Source organism: Mustela putorius, unplaced genomic scaffold, assembly GCF_011764305.1.
Source record: "Mustela putorius furo isolate JIRA1106 unplaced genomic scaffold, ASM1176430v1.1 tig00537227_pilon_pilon_pilon, whole genome shotgun sequence".
Taxonomy (NCBI): Eukaryota; Metazoa; Chordata; class Mammalia; order Carnivora; family Mustelidae; genus Mustela; species Mustela putorius.
The window spans coordinates 47040626-47058626 of NW_025422368.1; positions in this window are offsets into that span (position 1 = coordinate 47040626).

An 18001-nucleotide genomic window follows, 5' to 3' on the forward strand; every position below is an offset into this window, starting at 1 on the left:
GAGTTAATGCCTAGATGATTGAAGCTAAATGATACATGTAATATTTTGTAGTAATTGTTGTTACAATAGTGGATAATTTTGTTACCTCCCCAGCTCTCAATTTCTTTAAGGAAAAATGGAGTAGTAACAATATTTGGTTTTAAGAATTAAAGTTGGGGATAAAAATATATGTTTATCAAAAATAAAAAATTAAAAAAAAAAAACAAAAATAAAATCACTGAACACAAAAAAAAAAAAAAAAAAAAAAAAAGAAATGCTTCAGGGATGGAAGGAGTAATTATGACATCAACCCACTGATATTCAGAATAAAAATAAAGGTCCCTATGTCATAAAAAAAAAAAAAAAGTTGTGGGGTGACTGAGTGGCATAGACAATTAAGCATCCAATTCTGATTTCCACCCAAGTCATGATCTCAGCGTCCTGGGATCAAGCCCCTCAACAAGCTCCACAGCCAGTGTGGAATCTACTTAAGATTCTCACCCTCTACTTCTACCCCTCCACCTGCTCATTTTCCCTCTTTCTAAAATAAATAAACAAAATCTTTAAAAAAAAAAAGTTGTCCTTACGCACAGTGTTTATAAAGTAGTGACAGTGACAAGAGCAATAGTGAGGATCATATAACGGCTTACATTAACAAATAGGAAATAAAATGGATTTCTGCAATACCTGGTAAAAATGATTGCACACAATAAGTTGTCATTAAATTGTTTGACACATCAATACTGTAGTTGATCTTTCTTTTAGTTAAGGTGCTTATATAGTAAATAGTGGCTTCTCTAAAGTTAATTCATTTATCGGTTCCTTTTAGCTCTAAAGGGGTTATTGGCATCTATCATTGTATGGAAGCACATATTATTGCTGCCAGACTGGGTTCAAAGCAAAATATAATTTTTCACTAAAGGCTCTATAATTTAAAATTATCTAAGGTATAAAAGCTAGTTGTGCATAGCAGTGACTTTAAAGATATTTTATAATTTAATTGGCCTTTTCTTCTCTCTCTCTCTCTCTCTTTTTAATTCATTGCAGATTAAAGTAAGCATTATGGTTTCGATGGAACAAAAGAGTTATCTTCAAAACATGTCAAAATGGCCTGGGAAGCTGGTAATAAAAAGCTGCTAATAAAGACTTACTAATAAGGAGCACAAAGGTACCTCAAAATAACTTTACCATGAGCTTTTCCATCCCCCAATCCAACATACAAACATCAAAGAGAAAAAACAAAGATCAGAATTGCATATTGATTATGACCTTCTTTTTTGTTGTGGGGATATTTTGTTGTGCACCATTTGAGAAGCTTAATATGTATAAAAGAAGGAACATCGCTTAAGAGTAATGAAATGTGAGTCCTATTATTAATAGAATGGTTCTAACCTACTTCACAGGCTGTTAAGAACTGAAGTAATGCTTTCATTCTTGCCTACCTTCCTTCCCTCCATCCTTCCTTCCTTCCCTCCATCCTTCCTTACTTCTCTCTTTTCCCCAATAGAAACCTGAATTGATAGAACTCATGATGTGGGAGTGCATTCCAACTAAAACCGCATCTGCAATAGGGTTATTGATAAATCTTTCTAGATGAGGCCCAAATGTGAAACCACAACACTGAATTGACTAGTTGGTTGGTATTAGTTATATTGTGGCCCAGTGACTATTTTCCTCCAATTTTCATTAAAGAAAATCACACATGTATCCATTCTCAGTTGTGTATCTTGGGGGTGAACTTCCATCCATGACTTTTGACAAGATTTGATCAAGTTTACATGAACAAAACCTCTTAGAAGCAAACCATCATATACTTCAACTTCTGTGACTAGAAAATCCTCATATGATAAATAACAGTCAATTAAAAATAACTTTTGCTTGAAATTTAGGGAAAGGATTTTTCCTCTTACTATTGGAAAAGATGTTAAGAGGTTTTGAGGTCTGAGGCTTCTGCAACCGTAAAAGAATCTGTACAAGTATAAGTCAACTTGGATGAATGCCAGGAAGAAATTTCCCTTAACCAGTACCACCTTTCAAACTTTTGAGACTTTGCAAGAGGAAGATATTGCTATTTGGCAAAATAACTTACTGCATAAAAAAAATAACTATCTTTAACCATTCACTTCCTTAAGAGTAAAAGAAAAAAGTTACCTGTGATTTTTGGATGCTAAATTGTAAGACCCATATTTTTCTTTGTATTGAAAGGCAAATATATCATCAATCTAATTATAGATATTAATGAAGTTTAACAATCCTATTGTGATTAGCAAACTTGTTTCTCTTATGATTTTCTGTTATTTTATTTTATTTTTTTAATATTAACCCATTCTAAGAACATCAGCATAAGAGCATCTCTCTGAGTGTGTTGTGAACATTAAGAGCTAGGTATATAGAATACAACAAATATGTTGTAAGTTAAGAAACCAGCTGTCATCTCTTTGTGCTATTTTACATTTCAAATCTCAGGTCACTAAATTTGAATGAGTGAGCACCATTAAAATATAAGTTGGTTACTTTAAACCTAGTTTTTGGAGGAATTTGACAGTGAATTCAGGTAAATATATGTCACATAGTAGTTGAATGTATTACAACTGAACTCTGAATACTTTCCTGAAATTATGTGATCCTTAATATATGTTTCCTGTGGTTTATCAGAATCTAAATACCTGTGGTAAAAAATCAGAATTAAAAAATGTAATAAGTGAATGATAAAGCAATGCCTATTTACCCTACTTTTAAAATAAATTAGTGAATTACAACTCCAGAAATTACAAAGTATGTTGTATTGGAATAACCAGTCCAAAGATAATCACTATAAATTCTAGAATAGGGGAACCATTTTACAAGGTATCAGAGAGCTATCCAAAGCAGGAAGAAACTTTACGTTATCTATATACTTCATAACGTAACTTAACTGGATGAGATCTAAGTACACCTAGCATTTCTCTGAAGATATTCCTCAGGTTATGAATGGAGAAGTGACAAGTCAAGTGGAAGGATACAGTCCTATAACCTTGTCTCACAAGATGAAATTTTAGGTAACCAGAGTGTCTAGAAATTAAGGAGATAAATCTCAGAAATGATGAAATTCTATAGGGCCTGTCCCCAGATATGTCCATAAACTCCTTTAAAACTGTGGCTTACCCCTAAGGTGAGCACCCGTGTGGGACATTCCAAAGAGCCATGTGTTAAAAATATCTATATACATACACACATACAAAATATGAAATACTGAAAGGCTAAGAACAGATTTCAGCTTTTGGCCAAAGGAACAGAGATAGCATTTGGTATTTGAGTCCTATTGAATTATAGGTGTTTACTAAAAACCTTGAATTTTCCAGAGTTTGTCCTAATAGAGTCTAAAACCAACTCTCTCAAAGTACAAAATGAATTACCATTAACTTAACTATCTGCTTAAATAAAAACAAACCATCATCAGTCCAGGAACTCTACAAAGTGTTATTTATAATGTCTAAAATACAATAGAAATGTACAAAATGTACTTATAAGAAAATATGACCAGTTGTTCAGGAAAAAAAAAAAGGAACAGAGTAAGGGATAACCCAGATATAAAAATAGTAGGCAATGTCTTTAAAGAAAATATTACAAATTTATGTTTAAGGACTTAAATGAAAAATTGGTTAAATTAACTGACTATAAATGTAGAAAATGAACAGCAGACCACCCAATGGAAATTATGGATTGAAAATTACAAATCTGATATGAGAAATAAAATTACTGGATAGGCTTAATAGCAGAAATAAGAGGGCAGAAAAATGGGTTTTTAAGATAGATGAATAGAAAGTATTTAATGTCAAGAACTAGAGGAAAATCACTTAAAAATGAAGAGAATCTCAGTGACTTGTGAAGCAGTGGCAAATGTTTTAAGATAAGTTGACTTCAACACAAGAAATACAGAAGTAGGGGGGAGGAGCAAGATGCTGGAGTAGGAGGAGACCTATATATCATTGGGTCCCAGGAATTCAGCTAGAAAGTTATCAAACCATTCTGGACACCTACACACTCAACAGGAGATCTAAGAGAAGAAGAGCAACAATTCTAGGAACAGAAAATCAACCACTTTCTGGAAGGTAGGATGTGCACAGAAGTGACTCTGAGGCAAAATATAGGATGATAGACCACAGGGGGCGGGCCGGATCTTGGCAAGTAGTAGAATAACGGAGCACAAAATTGGAATATTTGGAAATGGGTTCCACTGAGGACATTTCTTTAGAGGCTAAGTGGGAGTAAGGGTGTGGGGGGGTGAGCCCTCCCAGGGAGAATGCGATCTTAGAACCCGCAGGGTCACAAAAAGACCAAGAGTGCCTAAGTGTGGCAGAGCTCCCAGGTATAGGAGTGGGGAAGCCAGTTGTAGAGATGGAGCTGAGAAGTGGCCTTTCAGTTTGTGGTTACCTTAAACCATGATCCAAGGCACAGTTGTTCTTCAAGCAGGGTCCATACAAGTGGTAAATCTGGGGAGACCCCCTCCTTCCTTCTCTGGGAGGGGCAGTGCAGGAGTGCGCTGCAGGAATCTTATGGGTTTGGAGACTCCAAATGGGCTTTGTGCCAGAGATAGAAACACTTGGTAGCATGCAGGGTGAGCAGGGAGTGCAGCCAGAGACCAGGGAGACAGGAGTGATTAACTATTTTTCTCTGAGGCACACCAAGGAGTGGGCCCCAAGATCTTGAGTCCTCTGCTGGAGACTGGGATGCTGCCATCTTCATTCTCCTTCTCCAAAGCTATATGGAAAACATTCAGGGAAAAAAAAAAAAAAAAAAAAAAAGATACCAAGAGCAAACCTGAGCAGACTACTTAGCCTGGCCCCTGGCAAGGGTGGTGCAATTCTGCATTGGGAAAAGACATTTGAGAATCATGATAATAGGTCCCTCTTCCAGATGACTAGCAAGAACATCCAACCAAGACCAAGTTTACTGATCAATGAAAACTGTGGAACTCCAGAGCTAGAGGAAGCCAATACATAGAATTCATGGATTTTTTTTCCATGATTCCTTAGTCATTGAAAGTTAAATATTATAAATTTGATTTTTTAATTCTATTACTTAAAATTTTTCTTCTTTCCTTTTTCAATGTTTTTAACTGTTTTATGTTATCAGTACCTTTAAAAAATATATTTTTTTCTTTTTTTCCCCTTCCTTTCTTCTCCCCTTGGTTTTGGGTGTCTTCTGATTTGGTTAGTGTATATTTTCCAGGAGTCATTGCTACCCTTTTAGTATTTTGTTCTCCCATTGATTTATTCTTATCTGGATAAAATGACAAGGCTGGAAAACCTCAAAGAAAAAGAAAAAAAAGAAAGAAAGAAAACAAGAGGCAATATTAATGACTAGGGACCCAATCAATATGGACATTAGTAATATGTCAGAACTAGAGCTCAGAATGATTATAAGGTGCTAGCTGGGCTCAAAAAAAGCATTGAAGTTACCAGAGAATTTCTTTATGATGAAATAAAATCCCTTTCTGAAGGAATCAAAGAACAAAAATCTAACCAAGTTGAAATTTTAAAAAGCTATTAATGATGTGCAATAAAAAATGGAGGCTTTTACTGCTAGTACAAATGAGGCAGAAGAGAGAATTTCTGATATAGAGGACCAAATGATGGAGAATAAAGAAGCAGAGAAAAAGAGACAAACAACTACTGGACCATGAGGGGGGAATTTGAGAGATAAGTGATATCATAAGATGAAATAATATTAGAATAATTGGGATCCCAGAAGAAAAAAGAGAGGGGCAAAAGATAAATTGGAGCAAATTATAGCAGAGAATTTTCCTAATTTGGTGGAAGGAACAAACATCAAAGTTTAGGAGGCACAAAACCCCCCTCAAAATCAATACAAATAGGTCCACACCCCATCATTTAATAGTAAAGCTTACAAGTCTCAGGGACAAAGAGAAAATCCTGAAAGCAGCTCAGGAAAAGAGGTCTGTAACATGCAATGGTAGAAACATTAGATTGGCAACAGACCTATACACAGGGACCTGGCAGGCCAGAAAGGACTGGCATGATATATTCAGAGCACTAAATACAAATATGCAGCAAAGAAAATGATATCCAACTAGGCTGTCACTGCAAATAGAAGGAGAGATAAAAAGCTTCTAGGACAAACAAAAACTAAAATTTGCAAACACCAAACCAGCCATCCAGGAAAAACTGAAAAGGGTCCTCTAAGCAAAGAGAGTACCTAAAAGTAGTAGAACAGAAAGGAGCAGAGACAATATACAGTATCAGTCACCTTGCAGGCAGTATAATGGCACTAAATTAATATCTTTCAATAGTTACTCTGACTGTAAATGGGCTAAATGCCCCAACCAAAAGACAAAGGGTATCATAATGGATTAAAAAAACAAGATCCAGGGCGCCTGGGTGGCTCAGTGGTTTAAGCTGCTGCCTTCAGCTCAGGTCATGATCTCAGGGTCCTGGGATCAAGTCCCGCATCAGGCTCTCTGCTCAGCAGGGAGCCTGCTTCCTCCTCCTCTCTCTCTCTCTCTGTCTGCCTCTCTGCATACTTGTGATCTCTCTCTGTCAAATAAATGAATAAAATCTTTAAAAAAAAAAAAAACACAAGACCCATTGATATGCTGTCTGGAAGAAACTCATTTTAGACCCAAAGACATCTCCAGATTTAAAGTGAGGGCATGGAAAAGCATTTACCATGCTGATGGACATCAAAAGAAAGTGGGGGTGGCAATCCTTATATTGGATCAATTAGATTTTAAGCCAAAGACTATATCATATTTAAAGGGTCTGTCCAACAAGAAGATCTAACAATTTTAAGTATTTATGTCCCTAAGAGGGGAGCAGCCAATTATATAAGCCAATTAATAACAAAATCAAGAAACACATCAACAATAATAAATAATAGTAGGGGACTTTAACTTCCCTCTCACTAAAATGGACAGATCATCTAAGCAAAAGAGCAACAAGGAAATAAAGGCTTTACATGACACACTGGGCTAGATGGACATCACAGATATATTTAGAACATTCCATCTCAAAGCAATAGCATACACATTCTTCTCTAGTGCACATGGAACATTCTCCAGAATAGATCACATCATAGCCAAAAACCAGGTCACAACTGGTGCTAAAAGACTGGGACATTTCGTGTATATTTTCAGACTACAATGCTTTGAAACTAGAACTTAACAACAAGAGGAAAGATGGAGAGAAGTCAAATATATGCAGACTAAGAGCATCCTACTAAAGAATGAATGAGTTAACCAGGAAATTAAAGAAGAATTTTAAAAATTAGGAAAAGCAAGCAAAAATGAAATACAACTGTTCAAAATCTTTGGAACACAGCAAAGGCAGTCCTGAGAGTAAAGTACATAGCAATACAAGCCATTCTCAAGAAACAAGAAAGGTCAAATACACAATTTAACCCTACACCTAAAGGAGTTGGAGAAAGAACAGCAAAGAAAGTCTAAACCCCGCAGGAGAAGAGAAATAATAAAGAACAGAGCAGAGGGGCGCCTGGGTGGCTCAGTGGGTTAAACCGCTGCCTTTGGCTCAGGTCATGATCTCAGGGTCCTGGGATCGAGTCCCGCATCGGGCTCTCTGCTCGGCAGGGAGCCTGCTTCCCTCTCTCTCTCTCTGCCTGCCTCTCCGACTACTTGTGATTTCTCTCTGTCAAATAAATAAATAAAATCTTTAAAAAAAAAAAAAAAGAACAGAGCAGAAATCAATAAAAACAAACAAGCAAATAAACAAAAAACCCAGTAGAACAAATCAACAAGACTAAGAACTTGTTCTTTGAAGGAATTAATAAGATTGATAACCCTCTGACCAGACTTACAAAAAGAAAAGATAAAGCACCCAAACTAATAAAAATCATGAATGAAAGAGGAGAGATAACAACCAACACCAATGAAATACAAACTATTATAAGAACGTATTATGAGCAACTATATACCAGCAAATTTGACAATCTGGAAGATATGGATCCATTCCTAGAGACATATAAACTACCACAACTGAACCAGAAAGAAATAGAAAACCTGAAAATACCATAACCAGTAGGGAGATTGAAGCAGTCATCAAAAATCTCCCAACAAACAAAGCCAAGGGCCAGAAGTCTTCCCAGGGGAATTCTACCAAACATTTAAAGAAAAATGAATACCTATTCTCTTGAAACTGTTCCATAAATAGAAATGGAAAGAAAACTTCCAAACTCATTTTATGAGGCCAACATTACCTTGATCCCAAAACCAGATAAAGACCCATCAAAAAGAGAATTAAAGACCAATATTCTTGATGAACACAGATGGAAACATTCTCATCAAAATACTAGCCAATATGATCCAACAGTACATTAAGAGGATTATTCACCATGACCAAGTGGGATTAATTCCAGAGCTGCAAGGTTAGTTCAACATCCGCAAATCGATCAATGTGATACAACACATTAAAAAAAGAAAGAACAAGAACCATATGATACTCTCAGTAGATGCTGAAAAATCATTTGACAATGAACAGCATTCTTTCTTGATCACAACTCTTTAAAATGGGGATAGGGGGTACATACCTCAATATTATCAGAGCCATCTACAAAAAACCCACAGGGAATATCATTCTCAATGGAGAAAAACTGAGAGCTTTTCTGCTAAGGTCAGGAACATGACTGGGATGTTCCCTATGACCACTGCTATTCAGCATAGTACTAGAAGTCCTAGCCTCAGCAGTCAGACAACAAAAAGAAATTAAAGGCATCCAAATCAGCAAAGAAGAAGTCAAACTATCACTCTTTGCAAATGATATGATAGTTTACGGGGAAAACCCAAAAGACTCCACTCCAAATCTGCTAGAACTTATAAAGGAATTCAGTAAAGTGTCAGGATATAAAATCAATGCACAGAAATCAGTTCCATTTCTATACACCAACAAAAGGACAGAAGAAAGAGAAATTAAGGAGTTAATCCCATTTACAATTACACCCAAAACCATAAAATACCTAGGAATAAACCTAACCAAAAAGGCAAAGAATATATACTCAGAAAACTATAAAGTACTCATGAAAGAAATTGAGGAAGACACAAAGAAATGGAAAAATATCCCATGCTCCTGGATTGGAAGAACAAATATTGTGAAAATGTCTATGCTACCTAACGCAATCTACACATTTAATGCAATCCTTATCAAAATACCTTCCATTTTTTTCAAAGAAATGGAACAAATAATCCTAAAGTTTATATGGAACCAGAAAAGACCTTGAATAGCCATAGGAATGTTGAAAAGGAAATCCAAAGTTAGTGACATGACAATTCCAGACTTCAAGCTCTATTACAAAGCTGTAACCATCAAGACAGTATAGTACTGGCACAAAAACAGACCCGTAGATCAATGGGACAGAACAGAGAGCTCAGATATGGACCCTCAACTCTGTGGTTAACTAATTTTAGACAAAGCAGGAAAGAATGTCCAGTGGAAAAAAGACAGTCTCTTCAACCAATGGTGTTGGGAAAATTGGACAGCCACATGCAGAAAAATGAAACTGGAAAATTTCCTTACACCACACACAAAAATAGATTCAGAATGGATGAAATACCTCATTGTGAGACAAGAATCCATCAAAATCCTGGAGGAGAAGACAGGAAGCAACCTCTTTTATCTCAGCCTCAACACTTCTTCCTATAAACATCGCCAAGGGCAAGGGAAGCAAGGGCACAAATTAACTATCTGGACTTCATCAAGATCAAAAGCTTTTGCACAGCAAAGGAAACAGTCAACAAAACCAAAAGACAACTGACAGAATGGGAGAAGATATTTGCAAACGACATATCAGATAAAGGGCTAGTGTCCAAAATCTATAAAGAATTAATCAAACTCAACACCCAAAGAACAAATAACCCAACCAAGAAATTGACAGAGGACATAAACAGACATTTCTGCAAAGAAGGCATCCAGATGGCCCTCAGACACATGAAAAAGTTCTCCATATCACTTGGCATCAGGGAAATACAAATCAAAACCTCAGTGAGATACCACCTCACACCAGCAAGAATGGCTAAAATTAACAAATCAGGAAATGACAGATGCTAGAGAGGATACCAACGCTGTTGGTGGGAATGCAAGCTGGTGCGGCCACTCCGGAAAACAACATGGGGCTTCCTCAAAAAGTTGAAAATGGAGCTATCCTGTGACCCAACAAGCACACTACTGGGTAATTACCCTAAAGATACAAATGTATTGATCTGAAAGGGGCATGTGCACCCAAATGTTTATAGCAGCAATGTCCACAATAAGCAAACTATGGAAATAACCTAGATGTCCATCAACAGATGAATGGATAAAGAAGAAATTTTATATCTCTATATCTATATAGATATATAGATATATATAGTGGAATATTATGCAGCCATCAAGAGAAATGAAATCTTGCCTTTGCAGTGACGTGGATGGAACTAGAGGGTATTATGTTGAGTGAAATAAGTCAATCAGGGAAAGAAAATTATCATATGGTCTCTCTGATATGAGGAATTTGAGAGGCAAAGTGAGGGGTTTGGAGGGTAGGGAAGGAAAAAATGAAACAAAATGACACTGGGGAGGGAGACAAACCATAAGAGACTCTTAATCTCACAAAACAAACTTAGGGTTGCTGGAGGTGGGGGTTGGGAGAGGGTAGTTTGGTTATGGATACTGGGAAGAGTATGTGCTATGGTGAGTGCTGTGAAGTGTGTAAGCCTAAAGATTCAGAGACCTTTACCCTTGGGACAAATAATACATTATATGTTAATAAAAAAAAAAAGCTATACCCATTAAAACAGCTGAAATGTAAAATAAATAAATAAATAAGATAAAATAAAAATAATCTCATGAAGACAAATCAGCATCTGATAAGAAACAAAACAAAACAAAACAAGAAGATATGTATCTCTTAACAGATTGATAAGAAAACTTTTCAGTAACTGTGGATAGAAGGCAAGGTCTTCACTAAGATGAAGACCATTTTAATTGTGAAATATTGAACATCTTTTCATTAAATCTCCCAAATAAGGAAAAGAAACCTCCTCTCACAATTTCTCTTCAGCATTGTATTAAATGTGTTCATCAGTACAATAAGGGATAAAAGACATAGTATAAATAAAGATTAAAAAGAAAGAAATTAATATTTTTTTTCCAGATAACACAATTGCTATGTAAAAATCCAAATTAATTTATAGAACTACTACTAGAATAAGTGAATTTAGCAAAATCACAGTACAATATATTACAATAATTTGTATTTTTTAGAGAGAGCATGCACATACTTGAGCTGGTGGAGGAGAGGGAGGGCCAGAGGGAGAAAATGAGGGAAGGTCTTAAGCAGACTCTACATTCAGCATGAAGTCAGATGCAGAACTCTAAGCTCATGACCTGAGCCAAAATCAAGATTCAGATGCTTAACCAACTGAACCACACAAGTACCCCATAATTATTTGTATTTTTATACACTATATCAATGAGAAAAGAACTTAAATCCCATCAATACACACATCAAAATCCATTATATACAGATAAATTTAGCAAAATATATATAAAACCTCTACATGGGAAACTAAGAGATTACTATAAGGGATCAAAGATGACCTAAATAAATGAGACGTGTCATGTTCATCAATTAAACAACTTAATGTTGCTAAAATTCTAATTGATCTAAAAAGATTAAGTATATTTAAGGTTAAAATTCCAACATGATTTTTTGTAATAATTATGAGTTGATATTAAAATGTATATAGATAGTTAAAATATCTTGAGTAGCCATAAATAATTTTGAGTAAAAAAGAAATTTCAAGACTCACACTACATGATTTCAAAACTTAATATTCTTTACTATGAAGTTACAGTGATCAAGAAAATGTATTTATGGAGTAGTGTTGGAAAAATCAATTAATGGAACAAATAAAAAGAACAGGTACACATATAAGGTCAACTGGTTTTTGACAAAGACACCAAGCCAATTCAACAGAGAAAGAAGAATATTTTCAAAACTTGTTTTATATCTGCTGGATACTCATATGGGAAGAAAGAGCTTCAACACCTACATTGTTTGACACAAAAATATTTATAAGATGAAATATAGACAACACACAACACAAATTAAGAAAGCCACTAGATGAAAACACAGAGGTACATCTTAACAACCTTGATGTAAGAGGATTTCTTAGAACCAAAACACATGAAAGAAATAAAAGAAAGAAAAAAGAATGTATGAAAGAAAAAAATATATATTCATCAAATTTAGAATTTCTCATCAAAATACACCTTTTTTTCTTGAAAAAGGACACAGAGAAAATATTTACAATACATGCATTTGATAAAGGACTCATATCAACAATATGAAGAATTCACACAAGGCATTAACTAAACAACAAGTTAATTTTAAAATAGGCAAGAGACGCTTCATAAGTTAAGACAAACAGATGGCTAAAAAGCACATGGAAGATGTTTGACAGCATCCATCATCAAATTAAAACCACAATGAGATCATTTCAAATCTTCTAGAATTGCTAAAACTTGAAAGATTGACAACACTAAATGTTAGTGAGGAAGTAGAGCTATGGGAACTCTAATGTTGCTGGTGGGAGTGTGAAATGGTACACAGTCTTTGCAAATCTGGCAGTTTTTTTAAAATTTAAGTATATACCTAACCATGATCCATGAATTCTACTTTTAGCTACTTACATAAAATAAATGAGAATAAGAATATATCCACTAGAGACTGTACAAAAAATGTTTATCATCATTTCATTAAAAAATAACTAAAATTTACAAATAACTCAATTACTGTTGTAAGAAGCCTGGGCAAACAAATTGTGGTATATTCCTGCAGTGGCCCACTACTCAGCAGTTAAAAGAATAGGATACTGACATATGCAGAAATATGGGGGGAAATCTGAAAAATATGTATTTTTCATATGTATTTTCTGAAATACATATTTCAGAGGAAGCCAGGTGAAAAACAGAATATTACCTAAGATTCCATTCATATGAAATTTAAGAATAGGTAAAATTAAATTATGGCTTATAAGTAAAAAACAAGTTGCTTTGAAGGTGGTGGGTGGCTGGATAGGTGGTGTGCACACATATGTTTTATGTGGTGTGCACACATATGTTTTATTTATTTATTTATTTAATTTTAAAGATTTTATTTATTTATTTGTCAGAGAGAGAGAGAGTGAAAGCGAGCACAGGCAGACAGAGTGGAAGGCAGAGGCAGAGGGAGAAGCAGGCTCCCTGTGGAGCAAGGAGCCCGATGTGGGACTCGATCCCAGGACGCTGGGATCATGACGTGAGCCGAAGGCAGCTGCTTAACCAACTGAGCCACCCAGGCGTCCCCACACATATGTTTTAGAAACACTCTGTAGGGAGGAAAAAGTCTTAATTTTAAAAATTGTGATTTCCATGTTATAAATACTGACCTTGCCCATTTCTAAATACCATCATGAAGTTATTGAACACAGAGTCAGGAATGAACAGTAACGCACCACAATATAGTATTTTTACACACAGAAGCAATAAACAAATAACCTCAAGAGCATGACAGTAAAATGCAGTAAAGTAATTAAAATCTGAATTTTTTAATTAAATTTTCTTTTAAATAAATTAGCTGTGAGTGCTGTGAAGTGTGTAAACCTGGTGATTCACAGACCTGTACCCCTGGGGATAAAATATATGTTTATAAATAGTGAAAAAAAATTAGCTGTAAGTGCATATAATTTGCTTTGTGATGATGCTGTTGTTAAATAGCTCACAAAAATTTCTGAAATATTATCAATCTTGACTTGAAAATTTTTGAAGCCATCTTCAGTACACACTTGGAAGGGGAACATTTCTAGGCAATGGTAATATTCTATATCTTAGGAGGGATGATGGTTACATGGATGTGTATATTTATTGAAATTCATTAGTTTTTCCACTTAAGGCCTGTTCATTTTACATTATGTAAATTTTATTTGAAAATCACATGTGACCAATAATGTATTTTAAGATAGAGTTACATTAGGATCATAAACTCTTACTTTTTCTCAAGTCTGTTGAGTGAATTTTATCTGCTTATTTCTAAATCAGTTAATTTTTCTGGATTAGAGGTATAATTTTAAAAATATTTTTATATTTTTAAAAGTTATACCAAAATTCACCATTTCAACCATTTTCATATGCACAAATGCATTAATCAGTCACAATGTTATACAACCACCACAACTATTTCCAAAATTTTTTCATCATTCCAAACTCTGTTCCAATAATTCTCCATTCCCTCCTCTTCTTGACTCCTCATAATCCTAATATAGTTTCTGTATCCAAAATTTGCCTCTTCTAGATACTTCCTAAACATAATCCAATAAAAGTGATTCATTTACGCAGCAAATATTCTTTTTACATCCTACTATATGTCAACATTTTTAACATTACTGTAATTACAGAAAGGAACAAAATATTTAAATATGTTTGCCTTCACAGACTTTACATTCTTCCTATGGTATCTTTGATGATAGATATATTCTTAGTCTCACTAGCTCTCTCTCACTAGAATTTTAGTGACATGTGATTTCTAATGAGAACAAACTAGAACTTGAAAAGATGACTAGAAATAAACCCTTTTGTTTCATGTTCCAAATAGCTATCTTGTAGGAAATGAAGAATAAAACATGAACAGAAACAGTAAGCCTAAATTTGTCCATCATCTTGGTCATTTGCTTTTCAACTTGAGTTCCAGAAAAGACATAGATAAATTGATGTTATCATATCAGGTTCTTTATATAAGAGGTATAATATTATGATTAGTTCATTATAGAGAATCATATTTTTAGCTGAGACTGTTTCCTGAAATTGTGGATTCTTAACAAAGCTAATAAAACCTTTCCAAACAAACAAAAGCCCAGGGCCAGATGGCTTCCCGGGGGAAATCTACCAAACATTTAAAGAAGAACTAATTCCTATTCTCCTGAAACTGTTCCAAAAAATAGAAATGGAAGGAAAACTTCCAAACTCATGTTATGAGGCCATCATCACCTTGATCCCAAAACCAGACAAGGATCCCATCAAAAAAGAGAACTACAGACCAATATCCTTGATGAACACAAATGCAAAAATCCTCACCAAAATACTAGCCAATAGGATTCAACAGTACATTAAAAGGATTATTCACCACGACCAAGTGGGATTTATTCCAGGGCTGCAAGTTTGGTTCAACATCCGCAAATCAATCAATGTGATACAACACATTAATAAAAGAAAGAACAAGAACCATATGATACTCTCAATAGATGCTGAAAAAGCATTTGAAAAAGTACAGCATCCCTTCTGATCAAAACTCTTCAAAGTGTAGGGATAGAGGGCACATACCTCAATATCATCAAAGCCATCTTTGAAAAACCCACCGCAAAAATCATTCTCAATGGAGAAAAACTGAAAGCTTTTCCGCTAAGGTCAGGAACACGGCAGGGATGTCCATTATCACCACTGCTATTCAACATAGCACTAGAAGTCCTAGCCTCAGCAATCAGACAACAAAAGGAAATTAAAGGCATCCAAATTTGCAAAGAAGTCGTCACACTATCACTCTTCGGAGATGATATGATACTATATATGGAAAACCCAAAAGACTCCACTCCAAAACTGCTAGAACTTGTACAGGAACTCAGTAAAGTGTCAGGATATAAAATCGATGCACAGAAATCAGTTGCATTTCTCTACACCAACAACAAGACAGAAGAAAGAGAAATTAAGGAATCGATCCCATTTACAATTGCACCCCAAACATTAAGATACCTAGAAATAAACCTAACCAAAGAGGCAAAGAATCTATACTCAGAAAACTATAAAGTACTCATGAAAGAAATTGAGGAAGACACAAAGAAATGGAAAAATGTTCCATGCTGCTGGATTGGAAGAATAAATATTGTGAAAATGTCTATGCTACCTAACGCAATTTACACTTTAATGCAATTCCTATCAAAGTACCATCCATCTTTTCCAAAGAAATGGAACAAATAATCCTAAAATTTATGTGGAACCAGAAAAGATCTCGAATAACCAGAGAAATATTGAAAAAGAAAGCCAAAGTTGGTGGCTTCACAATTCCAGACTTCAAGCTCTATTACAAAGCTGTCATCATCAAGGCAGCATGGTACTGGCACAAAAACAGACACATAGATCAATGGAACAGAATAGAACGCTCAGAAATAGACCCTCAACTCTATGGTCAACTAATCTTTGACAAAGCAGGAAAGAATGTCCAATGGAAAAAAGGCAGCCTCTTCAATAAATGGTGTTGGGAAAATTGGACAGCCACGTGCACAAAAATGAAATTGGACCATTTCCTTACACCACATACGAAAATAGACTCAAAATGGATGAGGGACTTCAATGTGAGAAAGGAATCCATCAAAATCCTTGAGGAGAACACAGGCAGCAACCTCTTCAACCTCAGCCATAGCAACGTCTTCCTAGGAACATCACCAAAAACAAAGGAAGCAAGGGCATAAATAACTATTGGGATTTCATCAAGATCAAAATCTTTTGCACAGCAAAGGAAAAAGTTAACAAAACCAAAAGACAACTGACAGAATGGGAGAAGATATTTGCAAACGACATATCAGATAGGGGCTAGTGTCCAAAATCTATAAAGAACTTAGCAACTCAACACCCAAAGAACAAAAAATCCAATCAAGAAATGGGCAGAGAACATGAACAGACATTTCTGCAAAGAAGACATCCAGATGGCCAACAGACACATGAAAAAGTGCGCTATATCACTCAGCATCAGGGAAATACAAATCAAAACCACAATGAGATACCACCTCACCCCAGTCAGAATGGCTAAAATCAACAAGTCAGGAAATGACAGATGCTGGCGAGGATGTGGAGAAAGGGGAACCCTCCTACACTGTTGGTGGGAATGCAAGCTGGTGCAACCACTCTGGAAAACAGCATGGAGGTTCCTCAAAATGTTGAAAATAGAACTACCCTATGACCCAGCAATTGCACTACTGGGTATTTACCATAAAGATACAAATGTAGTGATCTGAAGGGGCATGTGCACCCGAGTGTTTATAGCAGCAATGTCCACAATAGCCAAACTATGGAAAGAACCTAGATGTCCATCCACAGATGAATGGATCAAGAAGATGTGGTATATATACACAATGGAATACTATGCAGCCATCACAAGAAATGGAATTTCGCCATTTGCGACAACGTGGATGGAACTAGAGGGTATCACGCTTAGTGAAATAAGTCAAGTAGAGAAAGACGACCCTCATACAATCTCCCTGATATGAGGAAGTGGAGACACAACATGGAGGCTTAAGGAGGTAGGAGAAGAATAAATGAAACAAGATGGGATTGGGAGGGAGACAAACCATAAGTGACTCTTAATCTCACAAAACAAACTGAGGGTTCCCGGGGGAAGGAGGGTTAGCAGAAAGGGGGTGGGGTTATGGACATTGGGGAGGGTATGTGCTATGGTGAGTGCTGTGAAGTGTTTAAACCTGGCGATTCACATACCTGTACCCCAGGGGTTATAAATATATTATATGTTTATAAAAAATAAAAAAAATTATAAAAAAGCTAATAAAGCCTTTCAAATTTATAGTGCTTTAAGCGTTTATGTTTTTGACAGCCTTGTGAAAGAAAATTCAACAGGAAATAATTTAATGTCTTATGGCAGAGGAAACAAAGATTGCATGATTTACCCAGTATTAGGTGAAAGATGAGGTACACAAATCAAGATCAATTTTAAATACTTTCATCATGGACTCTATTGTATGTTATGTGTGACATAACTATCCTTGGCTCTAAGAGCATTTAGAACTAATAATAATATATCTATCAAAACTTTTATGTAAGAAAAAAATCACAAATAAATTATAAAGTATTTTTCAATTTAAAATTTATATTCCATTTATTTTCAATTTGTTTTATTTATAAACTGGTTTATAAGCATTATTCATTTTAATGATAGTATTTATAGTCTGAAAATGCATGGAAAGCTTAGTGAATCACTGTGTCACTATGGTTAGAAC